A 13,649-nucleotide genomic window follows, 5' to 3' on the forward strand; every position below is an offset into this window, starting at 1 on the left:
AAGTTGGTTCCCCATCTAAGTGTAAGGTTCTAAAGAACAGATTTCCACTCCCCCCATCCCCTCTGCCAGAATAAGATAGAAAAATTCTGTGTTCTGAAGGGACAGTGTTTTCTAACCTAAAGTTCTATACCCAGCCAAATTATCCATTAACTGTGAGGATAGAATGAAGACATTTCCAGACATGTAATCTCTCAAAATCTTCTCTTTCTCAGCAAATGAATGGAGCATGAGGGAGAGAGCCATGAAAAAAAGGAACTTAGAGAATCCTGGAAACAGGAGATCTAGCTCAGGAAAGAGGCAAAAGGAAGGGCTAGTGCTGCTACTTCTAGCAGGCTAGAGAGGAATCAGTCCCAATCAGAGCAAGAGAACAGAGAAGCATGGGGGAAGTCTCCAAGACAAAGAAAAAGAAAAATATTAATAGGCTATCTTATGTATTTTAATCTATTGAGAGGTTTCTATTCCTGTCAGAGACTTTGTGGGTCGACTGGTGATAAGCACATAGAAAACAAAGTGTAGCCAATTTGTGGAACAGATGGGACCTATGAGGTGTAGGCAGAAAAGAAGTTTATTCTTGGATGCAAAGTTTATTCTTCACATCTTCAGATTGTCTCTGGGAAGACAGTTCTTCCCTCATACCCATTTGATAAAGTCTAGGGCAAACCTCACTCTGAGGTAATAAAACTCTCTTCATCACTTAAAACCCCCAAACAGTCTCAGTTCAGTAATTATAATGTCCCCTCTTATGCATTCTGCTGAATCACAAGAAATTGTCATTCTTGTGAACATAGGTGGTTGAATACTGGCAGTTTCACTTGATTCACTCTAATGAGTCAAACAAATTTATTTAAAATAAAATCATCTCCCCTTCTGTCTCTTTGGACTGGTCACCTGAGGTAAGAAGGGTCAGCCTGGTGGGCTCCTCTGTTTCCCCACCCAGGCCTTCCACCATCCTCCTCCACTCAGGAGTCAGCCTGTGGTGCCTCCAGGAATGAAGCGGGTTGTGGAGGCAAGAGAGAAGAGGCGATGTGGCTGCTCTGTGACCTTAGCAGGTGTTCACAAGGAACTCTACCTCTTCCATCTGTGAGGCTCCAGAGACACTCCTCCACCCCACCCACCTACCAGCCTGCACTCTACTCCCCGGGTGGGGCCTTGGTCAACCTGAAGACCCCTCGATTTGATGACTGCTTACAATTCCGCCTTTAGCCCCCAGGCATCCAACCTCTTTTGATGGGGTCACCTCACACCACAGGGTGAACCTCTCAAAAAAGATGCAAGCTGGTGTTTCCCCAGCACAGCCCAATCTGGTCCTCAGGACACTGTCCTGCATCCTTGAACACCACTTCCCCATGCCCTCTGCCTCCATCAGCGCAGTCAGCCAGCCTCGGTGCCTTTCGTCTACGCCTCACAGCCATGAGTCAGACAGCACTCACTTGTCACCTGGGCTTCCTGAGACTCATCAAGCTCTTCAAGAGGTCTTACTGAAGTGCCTTTCTTTAGGCTCAAAGAACAAACATCTTTCTCCTCCCCTCCCCACAAACGAGCAAAAGTATTATCACATCTCATTCTCTCCAAACTTTTTTTTAAAATAACCTCTGGAAATTTCAACCTCAGTCTTTTCATGCTCTTGAATGGGTAAGGGACCAAAGATAAAAATCAGGTTTTTTTTTTTAATTTAGTAGGTTTAATTTATTATTTTTTTAGAGCAGTTTTAGGTTCACAGTAACATTGATCAAAAGGTAGAGAAATATTCTGTGTATGCTCTGACTGAACAGATACATAGCTTCCTCCACTATCAACGTCCTGAACCAGACTGGTATGTGTGTTACAATCATGAACCTACTTGGGGATTTCCCAGGCAGTCCAGTGGTTAGGACTCTGCGCTTCCAATGTAGGAGGCATGGGTTCAATCCTAGTTGGGGAACTAAGATCCCTCATGCCACTTGTAGTGACCAAAAATTAGCAACAACAAAAACCTACACAGACATTATTATCAAAGTCCATAATTTACATTAGGATTCACTCTTGGTGTTATATATTCTATATAACACCACATGTTATCACATGGTATCTATTTGTAAAGATATATAATGGCATGCATCCACCGTTACGGGGCTTCCCTAGCGGCTCAGCTGTAAAGAATCTGCCTGCGATACAGGAACTGCAGGAGATGTGAGTTCAGTCCCTGGGAAGATCCCCTGGAGGAGGCATAGCAATCCACTCCAGTGTTCTTGCCTGGAAAATCCCATGGACAGAAGAGCCTGGTGGGCTGCAGTCCATGGGGTCACAAAGAGTCGGACGTGGCTGAAGCAACTGAGCACTCGCATCCACCATTATAGTGTTGTGCAGAATAGTTTCACTGCCTGAAAGATCCTCTGTGCTCTTTTTATTCATCCCTCCTTCCCTCCAAGCCCCTGGCAACCATTAATCTTCTTCTAATAGTCTCCATAGTTTTGCATTTTCCAGAATGTCATACAGTTGAAATCTCATGGTATGTAGCTTTTCCAGGTTGGCTTTTTCTCAGTAATTAAGTTTTTGTCATGTCTTTTCATGGATTGATGCCTCATTTCTTGTTAGTGTAGAATAACAGTCCATTGTCTGAATGTACCACAGTTTATCTCTTCACTTACTGGAGGACATGCTTCCACATTTTGGCAATCATGGATAAAGCTGCTGTAACCAGTTTTTAATCACCTCTTTTATAAGTCCCGCCTGGGTGGATTTAACTTTGGAATGGGGAAGCATCAGTTGAAACTGAGACTGAAATAGTTCTCTATTACATCCTGTTACATGAGGAAATGAAAAATCAAGGCAAATAATAACTTCAGGGAAGGAAATGTATGTAAGAAATGCAATTTAACCATAATACTCTATATAATCAGTGGTGAATACCATTACTTATACAGTCAATATAAGTATTGAGTCAAGAATTATGATAGAAACACATTGGAAGGATGAGAAAAGGAGAAATTTGTGTTGTGGACTGGGCTGCAATAGGACTAAGAGAACAAAATTCTCTATACCATAGTAAGCAAGCAACAGTAGAAGTCTAAAGTGAAGAATCAAGAACTATCTGTACAGGCATGTCATTTAGAAATACAAAGGAAGAGACTTCCCTGGTGGTCCAGTGACTGACTCCATGCTCCCAATGCAGGGGACCGAGATTCAATCCCTGGTCAGGAAACCAAATCCTACTTGCCTCAGCTAAAAGTCCCGACCACAGCAACGAAAGATCCTAAGTGCCACAACTAAGATCTGGCCCAGCAAAATGAAAGAAAGAAAGAAAGACAAAAGAAGATACCAGAAGAGCTGAAAGAGTTCACAGTGAGTGGGTTGGGGTGTTGTTTCATGATAAGCTTCTTAAAACTATTTGACTCTCAAAACTATGAACACATTACATTGAGTAAGCGATTTAATTTTAAAAACTGTCATAACATACAGGGCTTCCCTTGTGGCTCAGCTGGTAAAGAATCCGCCCGCAATGCGGGAGACCTGGGTTCAATCCCTGGGTTGGGAAGATCCCCTGGAGAAGGGAAAGGCTACCCACTCCAGTATTTTGGCCTGGAGAATTCCATGGACTACAGTCCATGGGGTTGCAAAGAGTCGGACAGAACAGAGCGACTTTCACTTTCCTTTCAAGCGATTTAATTTTTTTAAATGGTAATAAAATACAAAAGCTCTCTAGAGACTACGTAATATTTGAGTATAACAAGAGCACTTGTGGGAATCCTCTGGTGGTCCAGTGGTTAAGATTTGGAGCTTTCACTGCCGTGGGCCCAGAGTTCAATCCCTGGTCAGGGAAATAAGATCCCAGAAGTTTAGCATCACAGCCAAAAAGAAACGTGCCCTTAATGAGAAATTATTTGCACAAAGCCAAAAGTTATTTTGCATGACCAGAAAGCTTTCTAGTGTTACACAGAAAATTGCTCTCTGTAGCTTTCTGCTTTCAGGATAATATAAAAATATATCATCTTATTTCCAAATAACCTTGAGATAAGCAATTATCCTACAGGATAACTGTAGGTATCGTGAGGGATCTGTTTTCCCTACTGGATTACTTAGTAATAAATTTGAGAGATAAACAGGTCGGCTAAGGCAACAGGGGCTACTTCGTTGCCCTAGAAGTAACTCATGATCACTACTTCTCACCTCACTTATCCTGGAGCCCATAACATCCCTATAATGAAACTCAAGAAGATTTTTTAGGACAGGGACTTCCCTGGAAGTCCAATACTAAGACTCCATGTTCCCAATGCAGAGTTCAGTCCCTGGTCAGAGAATTAGACCCCACACGGTGCAACTAAAGACCCTGCATGCAGCACAGTCAAATAAATAAAAAAAATTTTAAGAGTTTTTTGGACAACAGGCGAGAGAAAATGACCAAAAAATGAAAAAGAGAGGTATGTTCTTCATGTAACCTCCATGAGAACAGGGGTCTGTCTTGTTCATTTCAGTATTCTCAGTGTCTGGCCCATAGTTAATGCTCAGTAAATATTTAATTTTGTTTATTTATTTATTGAATAAACAAATCAATGAGTGACCCCACTTCCCCAATTTCCCCAAGGTCTAGGTGCATTGGAAGAAAGTTATATCTACCATAAATAGAGAAAAGTCAATAGGTAAGAGGCCTTAGATAATGGTACCTCACTGGATGTTTTGTGAAACAGCCAATTACAAGTATTGGAAACGTAAAATCTACCAAGTGCATGAGGAGATACGTGAGGATGTTGATACCAGTATTAGTTATAACAACAAGAAATGGCACTAACCTAAAAGTCCATTGAGAGAAGCCTGGGTATATACAAGACGGTATACTCATTTGATGCCTACTCTATAGGAGCGACAATGAACAGACTAAAGCTATGTATATAAATATAAATGAACCACTGAAAAATGTAATGCTGAAGGGAAAAAAAGCAACTCGTAGAAGAATTCAAATAGTATGATGCCATTTATATAAGATTTTTAAATATACCCAACAATATTGTTTCCAAAGCCTTCATTTGCAGCGTAAGTATAAAAATGCATGCTGTTGTTGTTTAGTTGCTAAGTCATGTCCAACTCCTTTGTGACCCCGTGGACTGTGGCCTGCCAGGCTCCTCTGCCCATGGGATTTCCCAGGCAAGAATACTAGAGAGGGTTGCCATTTCCTTCTCCAGAGGATCTTCTTGACCTAGGGATCAAACCCCTGTCTCCTGCATTGGCTGGAAGATTCATTACTTCTGAGCCACCATGGAAGCCCCCCAAATGCATGGATATAAGAAATACTAAATGTTGAATGAATGAACCTGTGCCCCCTGCTTTCAATTTTATTGATATCTGCTCTTATCTTTGTTATTTCTTTCCTTCTGCTTGCTTTGGGTTTAATTTTATCTTTTTCTATCTTAAGTAGAGACTTAAGAAAGTTTCTTAAGAGACTAGGATTGAGACTTTTATGCTGTGCTGAGATAAGCATTCAACACTACAAATTTTCCTCTCAGTTCAGTTCAGTCACTCAGTTGTGTGCGACTCTTTGCGACTCCATGGCCTGCAGCATGCCAGGCTTCCCTGTCCATCAGCAACTCCCAGAGCCTACTCAAACTCATGTCCATCGAGTCAATGATGCCATCCAACCATCTCATCCTCTGCCGTCCCCTTCTCCTGCCATCAATCTTTCCCAGCATCAGGGTCTTTTCCAATGAGTCAGTTCTTCAGATTAGGTGGCCAAAGTATTGGAGTTTCAGCTTCAGCATCAGTCCTTCCAATGAATATTCAGGACTGATTTCCTTTAGGATGAACTGGTTTGATCTCCTTGCAGTCCAAGAGAACCTCAAGAGTCTTCTTCAACACCACAGTCAAAAGCATCAGTTTCTTGGTGCTCAGCTTTCTTTATAGTCCAACTCTCACATCCATACATGACTACTGGAAAAACCATAGCTTTGACTAGACGGACCTTTGTCAGCAAAGTAATGTCGGTTTCTTGATACGCTGCCTAGGTTGGTCATAGGTATTCTTCCAAGGAGCAAGCGTCTTTTAATTTCAGGGCTTCAGTCACCATCTGCAGTGATTTTGGAGCTCAAAAAAATAAAGTCTGTCACCGTTTCCACTGTTTCCCCATCTATTTGCCATGAAGTGATGGACCAGATGCCATGATCTTAGTTTTCTGAATGCTGAGTTTTAAGCCAGCTTTTTCACTCTCCTCTTTCACTTTCATCAAGAGGCTCTTTAGTTCTTCGCTTTCTGCCATAAGGGTGGTCATCTGCATATCTGAAGTTATTGCTCTTTCTCCTGGCAGTCTTGATTCCAGCTTGTGCTTCATCCAGCCTGGCATTTCGCATGATGTACTCTGCATGTAAGTTAAATAAGCAGGGTGACAATATACAGCCTTGACGTACTCCTTTCCCAATTTGGAACCAGTCTGTTGTTCCACGTCCAGTTCTAACTTGCTTCTTGACCTGCATACAGATTTCTCAGAAGACAGGTCAGGTGGTCTGGTGTTCCCATCTCTTTAAGAATTTTTCATATTTTGTTGTGATTCACACAGATAGAGTGCCTGAAGAATTTTCCTCTAAGTATTGTTTTAATTGCATTTCCAATTTTTTTGATGTGTTATAATTGCATTTTCATTCAGTTCAAAATACTTTTAGATTTCTCATTCCGATGAGAAACAAATTTACCAACTAGAACGAGTGTTTTTTATTTTTTCTTTTTAATTTTACTTTAAAGCGAGTGTTTTTATGCAGTTGTTTTTGCATTTAACTTTACAGTTACCAGTCCAAACGCCATTTTCCAATGTTATTTAGGTCAGCTGCTTTTTTATCTCACACCATCAGTGAGATCCATTTGTTATAGTCTTCATTCCATCTTGGAATCTTTGTTGATTTTTAAATATTTCCATATGATAAAGTTCATTCTGTAATGGTTTTTGAAAATGCAGAGTTATCTATCCACCACTTCAGTAGCCTGCAGACAAGTTCAATCACTTAAACACCTAGAAGTTCTTTGTAGCCTTTGGTCAACTATGTCCCCTTCCCCCAACCCTGGAAACCATTGATCTGTTTTCTGTCCCTATAATTTTGCCTTTCTCGGAATGTCATATGACTGGAAGCAAACATCTGTAGGCTCTTGGGTTTTGTTTTTCTCATCTAAAGAGATACAATTACAATCTAGTTTCATCCTGTTATTTCACACACTTGGCTCCTGTTCCTTGTTATTGCTGTGCAGCGTCCCACTGCATGGAGGCACTGCCATTTGTTTGTCCATTCACCTGCTGGAGGACATTCTGGCTTTACCCAGGATTGACTGTTATGAGTAAAGTTACAGTAAGGTTTTCATGTCCTTTCAATTCACTTGAATAAATACCTAGAACGAGGATTGCTGGGTTGTATGATAAGTATGTTTAACTTTATAAGAAACTGCAAGCTGTCCTCCCAGTGGCTATACTGTTTTGCATTCCTGTCAGCAATGAATAAGCATTCCTGTTGCTCTGCATTCTTCTATTTGGTGTTGTTGTGTATGTAATAGTATCTCATTGTGTGTGTGTGTGTTCTATTTGCATTTCCCTAATGACATATTTTCATGTGTTTATTTGTAGTTCATGTGTTTATATGTGTTCATGTGCCTCAGTTCTTTTGACCATTTCTTTCCTGCTTGGGTTTATTTTCTTATCATTAAGAGTTCTTATGTATTCTAGATACAAATCCTTTATCAGGTATGTGACTTGCAAATACTTTTCTCCATGTCTGTCTTTATGTTTTCATTTTCCTTATGATGTCTTTCATCATTCCTTTTTAAAAAAGAAACCCCTGATTATTATTCCATTGTATAAATTTGTCATAATTCATTTAGCCAGTCTTTGGTTGATGGGCACTGATATTATTTTCAAACTCTTTACATGTTATAAAATTTGCCACACTATGCTGCAGCTTATGGGATCTCAGTTCCTCAAACAGGGATGGAATCCAAGCCCTTGGCATTGAGAGTGCAGTCCTAACCACTGGACACCAGGGAATTCCTGAAATTCGCCTTTTCTGTAATTGAGATGCAAGTCTTCCTCCAGTTTGTCATTTGCCTTTTTACCTCACATGATTATGTTTTGTATCTTCTTGAAGTCAAATACATTGATCTTTCCCCCTCAGGCTTCTGAATTTTGTGTTATACTTAAAAGGATCTTCTCTACTTCAAGGTTATAAAAGAATTCTCCCAGGGATTCTGCTGGTATGCACATGGTTTCCTTCTTTTCGTTTAAATCTTTGATCCTGGGGATTTCCCTGGTGGTCCAATGGTTAAGAATTAATCCTTCCACTGTAGGGGGCATGGGTTCCATCCCTGGCCTGGGAACTAAGATCCCACATGGGCAAAAACAAAACAAAAACAAACTTTTATCCTTTCAGTGCCAGGTATAAGATGTGAAGGATGGACTTAGTTATTAATCTATTTATTTATTTATTCAGCTGCACTGTGTCTTAGTTGCAGCACTCAAGGTCTTCAGTTGCGGCATGTGGGACCCAGTTCCTCGTTGTTGTTGTTCAGTCACTGAGTCCTATCTCTTTGTGACCCCTTAGACTGCAGTGTGCCAGGCTTCCCTATCTTCCACCATCTCCAGGAGTTTGCTCAAATTCATGTCCACTGAGTCAGTATTGCTATCTAACCATCTCATCCTCTGCCGCCTCCTCTTCCTCCTGCCTTGAATCTTTCCCAGCATCAGAGTCTTTTCCAATGAGTTGGCTCGTCGCATCAAGTGGCCAAAGTATTGGAGCTTCAGCTTCAAGATCTGTCCTCCCAATGAGTATTCAGGGTTGATTTCTTTGAGGATTGACTAGTTTGATCTCTGTGCAGTCCAAGGGACTCTCGAGAGAGTCTTCTCCAGTGTTATAATTTGAAAGAATCAATTCTTCAGCATTCAGCCCTCTTTAAAAAAAATTTTTTTTTAAACTTTTTAATTGTAAGATAATTACTTTACAATACTGTGTTGGTTTCTGCCATACATCAACATGAATCAGCCATGGTATACATATGTGCCCTCCCTCTTGAACCTCCCTCCCATCGGCCTTCTTTGTGGTTCAACTGTCACATTCATACATGACTACTGGAAAAACGTAGCTTTGACTATATGGACCTTGGCTGGCAAAGTGGTGTCTCTGCTTTTTAGTATGCTGTCTAGGTCTGTCATGACTTTCCTTCTAAGGAACAGGGGTCTTCTGATTTAATGTTTGCAGTCACCATCTGCAGTGATTTTGAAGAAAATAAAATCTGTCACTGCTTCCACTTTTCCCCTTCTATTTGCCATGAAGTGATGGGACCGGATGCCATGGTCTTCATTTTTTAACGTTGAATTTCAAGCCAGCTTTTTCACTCTCCTCTTTCACCCTCATCAAGAGGTTCTTTAGTTCCTCTTCTCTTTCTGCCATTAGGGTTGTATCATCTGCATATCTGAGGTTGTTGATATTTCTCCTGGCAATCTTGATTCCAGCTTGTGATTCATCCAGCCTGGCATTTCTCATGATGTACTCTGCATATAAATTAAAGAAGGAGGGTGATAATATACAGCCTTGACATACTCCTTTTCCAATTTTGAACCAGTCCCTTGTTCCATGTCTGGTTCTAATGATTGCTTCTTGACCTGCTTGTAGGAGACAGGTAAGGTTGTCTGGTATTCCCGTCTCTTTAAGAATTTTCCAAAGTTTGTTGTGATCCTCACAGTCAAAGGCTTTAGGATAGTTAATGAAGCAGAAGTAGATTTTTTTTTTTGGAATTCCCTTACTTTCTGCATGATCCAGCGAATGTTGGCCATTTTATCTCTGGTTCCTCTGCCTTTCTAAACCCAGCTTGTACATCTATCTGAAAGTTCTCAGTTCACTTACTGCTGAAGCCTAACTTGAAGGATTTTGAGCATAACCTTACTAGTATGTGAAATAAGCACAATTGTATGGTAATTTGAACATTCTTTGGCATTACCCATCTTAGGGATTGGAATGAAAACTGACCTTTTCCAGTCCTGTGGCCAGTGCTGAGTTTTCCAAAGTTGCTGACATATTGACTGCAGCACTTTAACAACATCATCTTTTAGGATTTGAAATAGCTCAGCTGGAATTCCATCACCTCCACTAACTTTGTTCATACTAATGCTTCCTAAGGCCTATTTGACTTCACAATCCAAGATGTCTGGTTCTAGGTGAATGACCACACCACTGTGGTTATCTGGGTCATTAAGACCTTTTTTGTATGGTTCTGTGTATTTTTGCCACCTCTTTTTAATTGCTTCTGCTTCTGTTACGTCTTTATCATTCCTATCCTTCACCCTGCCCATCCTTGCATGAGATGTTCCCTTTATATCTCCAGTTTTCTTGAAGAGATTGCTGGTCTTTCACATTCTATTGTTTTCCTCTATTTCTTTGCATTGTTCACATAAGAAGGCTTTCTTTTCTCTCCTTGCTGTTCTCTGAAACTCTGCGTTCAATTGGGTATATCTTTCCCTTTCTCCTTTGCCTTTAGTTTCTCTTCTTTTCTCAGCTATTTGTAAAGCCTCCTCAGACAACACAGGTCAGGTTTTCCAAGTAGGGGTCTGGGTTCTGTCTCCTCACAATGTGACCTGCCCTTAGCCACCTGACCACCAGGGAAGTCCCTGAAGTATGGATTTAACTCTTTATTTTTTTCTTGAAGACACTACATAGCAGTTTTCTCAAGCCACTTATTGAATGAAATCCATCTTAACCAGTTTGAAATACAACCTTTATTGAATATTAAACGCCTACATGAGTTTGGGTCTATCTGGGAATTTCCTTTCTCTTCCACTGATTCATGGAACTTATTAGGTACTAGTACCTAATAGTCTTAATTATAATAGTAAAGGCTTTATGATACATTCACTACGTGATCAGGCATTTTCAGAAATGTTTTCTTGTTGATTTTTCCATAGGAATTTTAGACGTGGTTCATCTAGTTCTAAAACAAAATCCTGTTTGTGTTGTTTTTGGGCTCTCATTAAATGTCTATATTATATCTCATTAACCCACTCCAGTGTTCTTGCCTGGAGAATCCCAGGAACGGGGGAGCCTCATGGGCTGCTGTCTATGGGGTCGCACAGAGTCCGACACAACTGAAGCAACTTAGCACCAGCAGCAGCAACCACCTTTATGGCAGAAAGTGAAGAGGAACTAAAGAGCCTCTTGATGTAAGTGAAAGAGGAGAGTGAAAAAGTTGGCCTAAAGCTCAACATTCAGAAAACGAAGATCATGGCATCTGGTCCCATCACTTCATGGGAAATAGATGGGGAAACAGTGGAAACAGTGTCAGACTTTATTTTTTTGGGATCCCAAATCACTGCAGATGGTGAGTGCAGCCATGAAATTAAAAGACATTTACTCTTTGGAAGAAAAGTTATGACCAACCTAGATAGCATATTGAAAAGCAGAGACATTACTTTGCCAACAAAGTTCCATCTAGTCAAGGCTATGGTTTTTCCAGTGGTCATGTATGGATGTGAGAGTTGGACTGTGAAGAAAGCTGAGCACTGAAGAATTGATGTTTTTGAACTGTGATGCTGGAGAAGACTCTTGAGAGTCCCTTGGACTGCAAGGAGATGCAGCCAGTCCATTCTAAAGGAGATTGGTCCTGGGTGTTCATTGGAAGGACTGATGCTAAAGCTGAAACTCCAATACTTTGGCCACCCATGCGAAGAGTTGACTCATTGGAAAAGACTCTGATGCTGGGAGGGATTGGGGGCAAGAGAAGGGGATGACAGAGGATGAGATGGCTGGATGGCATCACCGGCTCGACAGACATGATTTTGAGTAAACTCCAGGAGTTGGTGATGGACAGGGAGGCCTGGTGTGCTGCAATTTATGGGGTCGCAAAGAGTCAGACACGACTGAGCGACTGAACTGAACTGAACTATCTGATATCTTAATAATGTAGAGTCTTGCTAGCCATGAACATAGCTTATATTTCTATTTGTTGAAGTTTTTCCTGGGTCAATCTATTAAATTTTTTCTTCACGTAGGTTGTGAATTTTTGTTGTAATGTTTATCCCTAGGAATTAAATAATTCTTGCTTTGGAAATGGGGTCTTTCATTATATCTTTTGTTGCATCCCTCAGCTGTCTAAAATAGCCCTAGGAAATCAGTCTACCATAAATAATCACTCTGACTAGCAAGTAGTTCTCAACCAGTTTCCCCTTGCAACATGTAGTATAGGTGACCTTGACATACGCCATTCAATCCTACAGGTGTTCCTTGTTTTTTAGAGACTCCAGCAGAGAAAGAAAGGCTCTGGTTCTTTAGCAGTTGATGGAAATTTATATGTATCAGATATTGTGTTGACACTCAGGGATACCATGGTGAACTAAGTCCCTGCCCTCATGAAAGCTGATCACATAGTCCTAGCCAAACAGAACAAACTCAGCAAATAATTGAATAATTATAAAGGTGCAAAGTTCTGCTAAGGGGCTATAAGATTGGAGCAGTGAAAATTGTCAGGTGTTAACATCAATTAACACCCACACTGAAGGCTTCAATTACCTCCCAAATACTGCTCACTCACCTGCTGTGTCTCCAGTACTGACTTTCCTTTAAAGTCCATTTCCACTTCTCCCTCATGAGGTAGAGTCTAATTGCCCTAACCCAGTCTGGACTGGCTTGTGTTTTGCTTGTAGCCAATGAGTGCTGAGTGAGTGGGCCAATGAGTGGCCTAAAGCTCAACACTGAGAAAACTAAGATCATGGCATCCGGTCCCATCACTTCATGTCAAATAGATGGGGAAACAGAGGAGACAGTGGCTGACTTTATTTCTGGGGGCTCCAAAATCACTCCAGATGGTGATTGCAGCTATAAAATTAAAAGCCGCTTACTCCTTGGAAGGAAAGTTATGACCAACCTAGATAGCATATTAAAAAACAGAGACATTACTTTGTCCACAAAGATTCATCTAGTCAAGGCTATGGTTTTTCCAGTAGTCATGTGTGGATGTGAGACTTGGACTATAAAGAAAGCTGAGTGACGAAGAATTGATGCTTTTGAACTGTGATGTTGGAGAAGACTCTTGAGAGTCCCTTGGACTGCAAGGAGATCCAACCAGTGCATCCTAAAGGAGATCAGTCCTGGGTGATCATTGGAAGGACTGATGTTGAAGCTGAAACTCCAATACTTTGGCCACCTGATGTGAAGAGCTGACTCATTTGAAAAGACCCTGATGCTGGGAAAGATTTAGGGCAGGAGGAGAAGGGGATGACAGAGGATGAGATGGCTGGATGGCATCACCAACTCAACGGACATGAGTTTGGGTAAATTCCAGGAGTTGGTGATGGACAGGGAGGCCTGGTGTGCTGTGGTTCACAGGGTCGCAAAGAGTTGGACACAACTAAGCGACTGAACTGAACTGAATGAGTGCCGAGGAATTGATGCTTTTAAACTGTGGTGCTGAAGAACTCGTGAGAGTTCCTTGGACAGCAAGGAGATCAAACCAGTCAATCCTAAAGAAAACCAACCCTGAATATTCATTGGAAAGACTGATGCTGAAGCTGAATCCCCTATACTTTGGCCACCTGATGTGAAGAGCCGACTCATTGGAAAAGACTGATGCTGGGAAAGGTTGAAGGCAGGAGAAGGCAACAACAGAAGATGAGATGGTTGGACGGCATCACTGACTCAGTGGCCATGAGTCTGAACAAGCTCTGG

Source organism: Oryx dammah, unplaced genomic scaffold (assembly GCF_014754425.2).
Source record: "Oryx dammah isolate SB20612 unplaced genomic scaffold, SCBI_Odam_1.1 HiC_scaffold_10, whole genome shotgun sequence".
Classification (NCBI taxonomy): Eukaryota; Metazoa; Chordata; class Mammalia; order Artiodactyla; family Bovidae; genus Oryx; species Oryx dammah.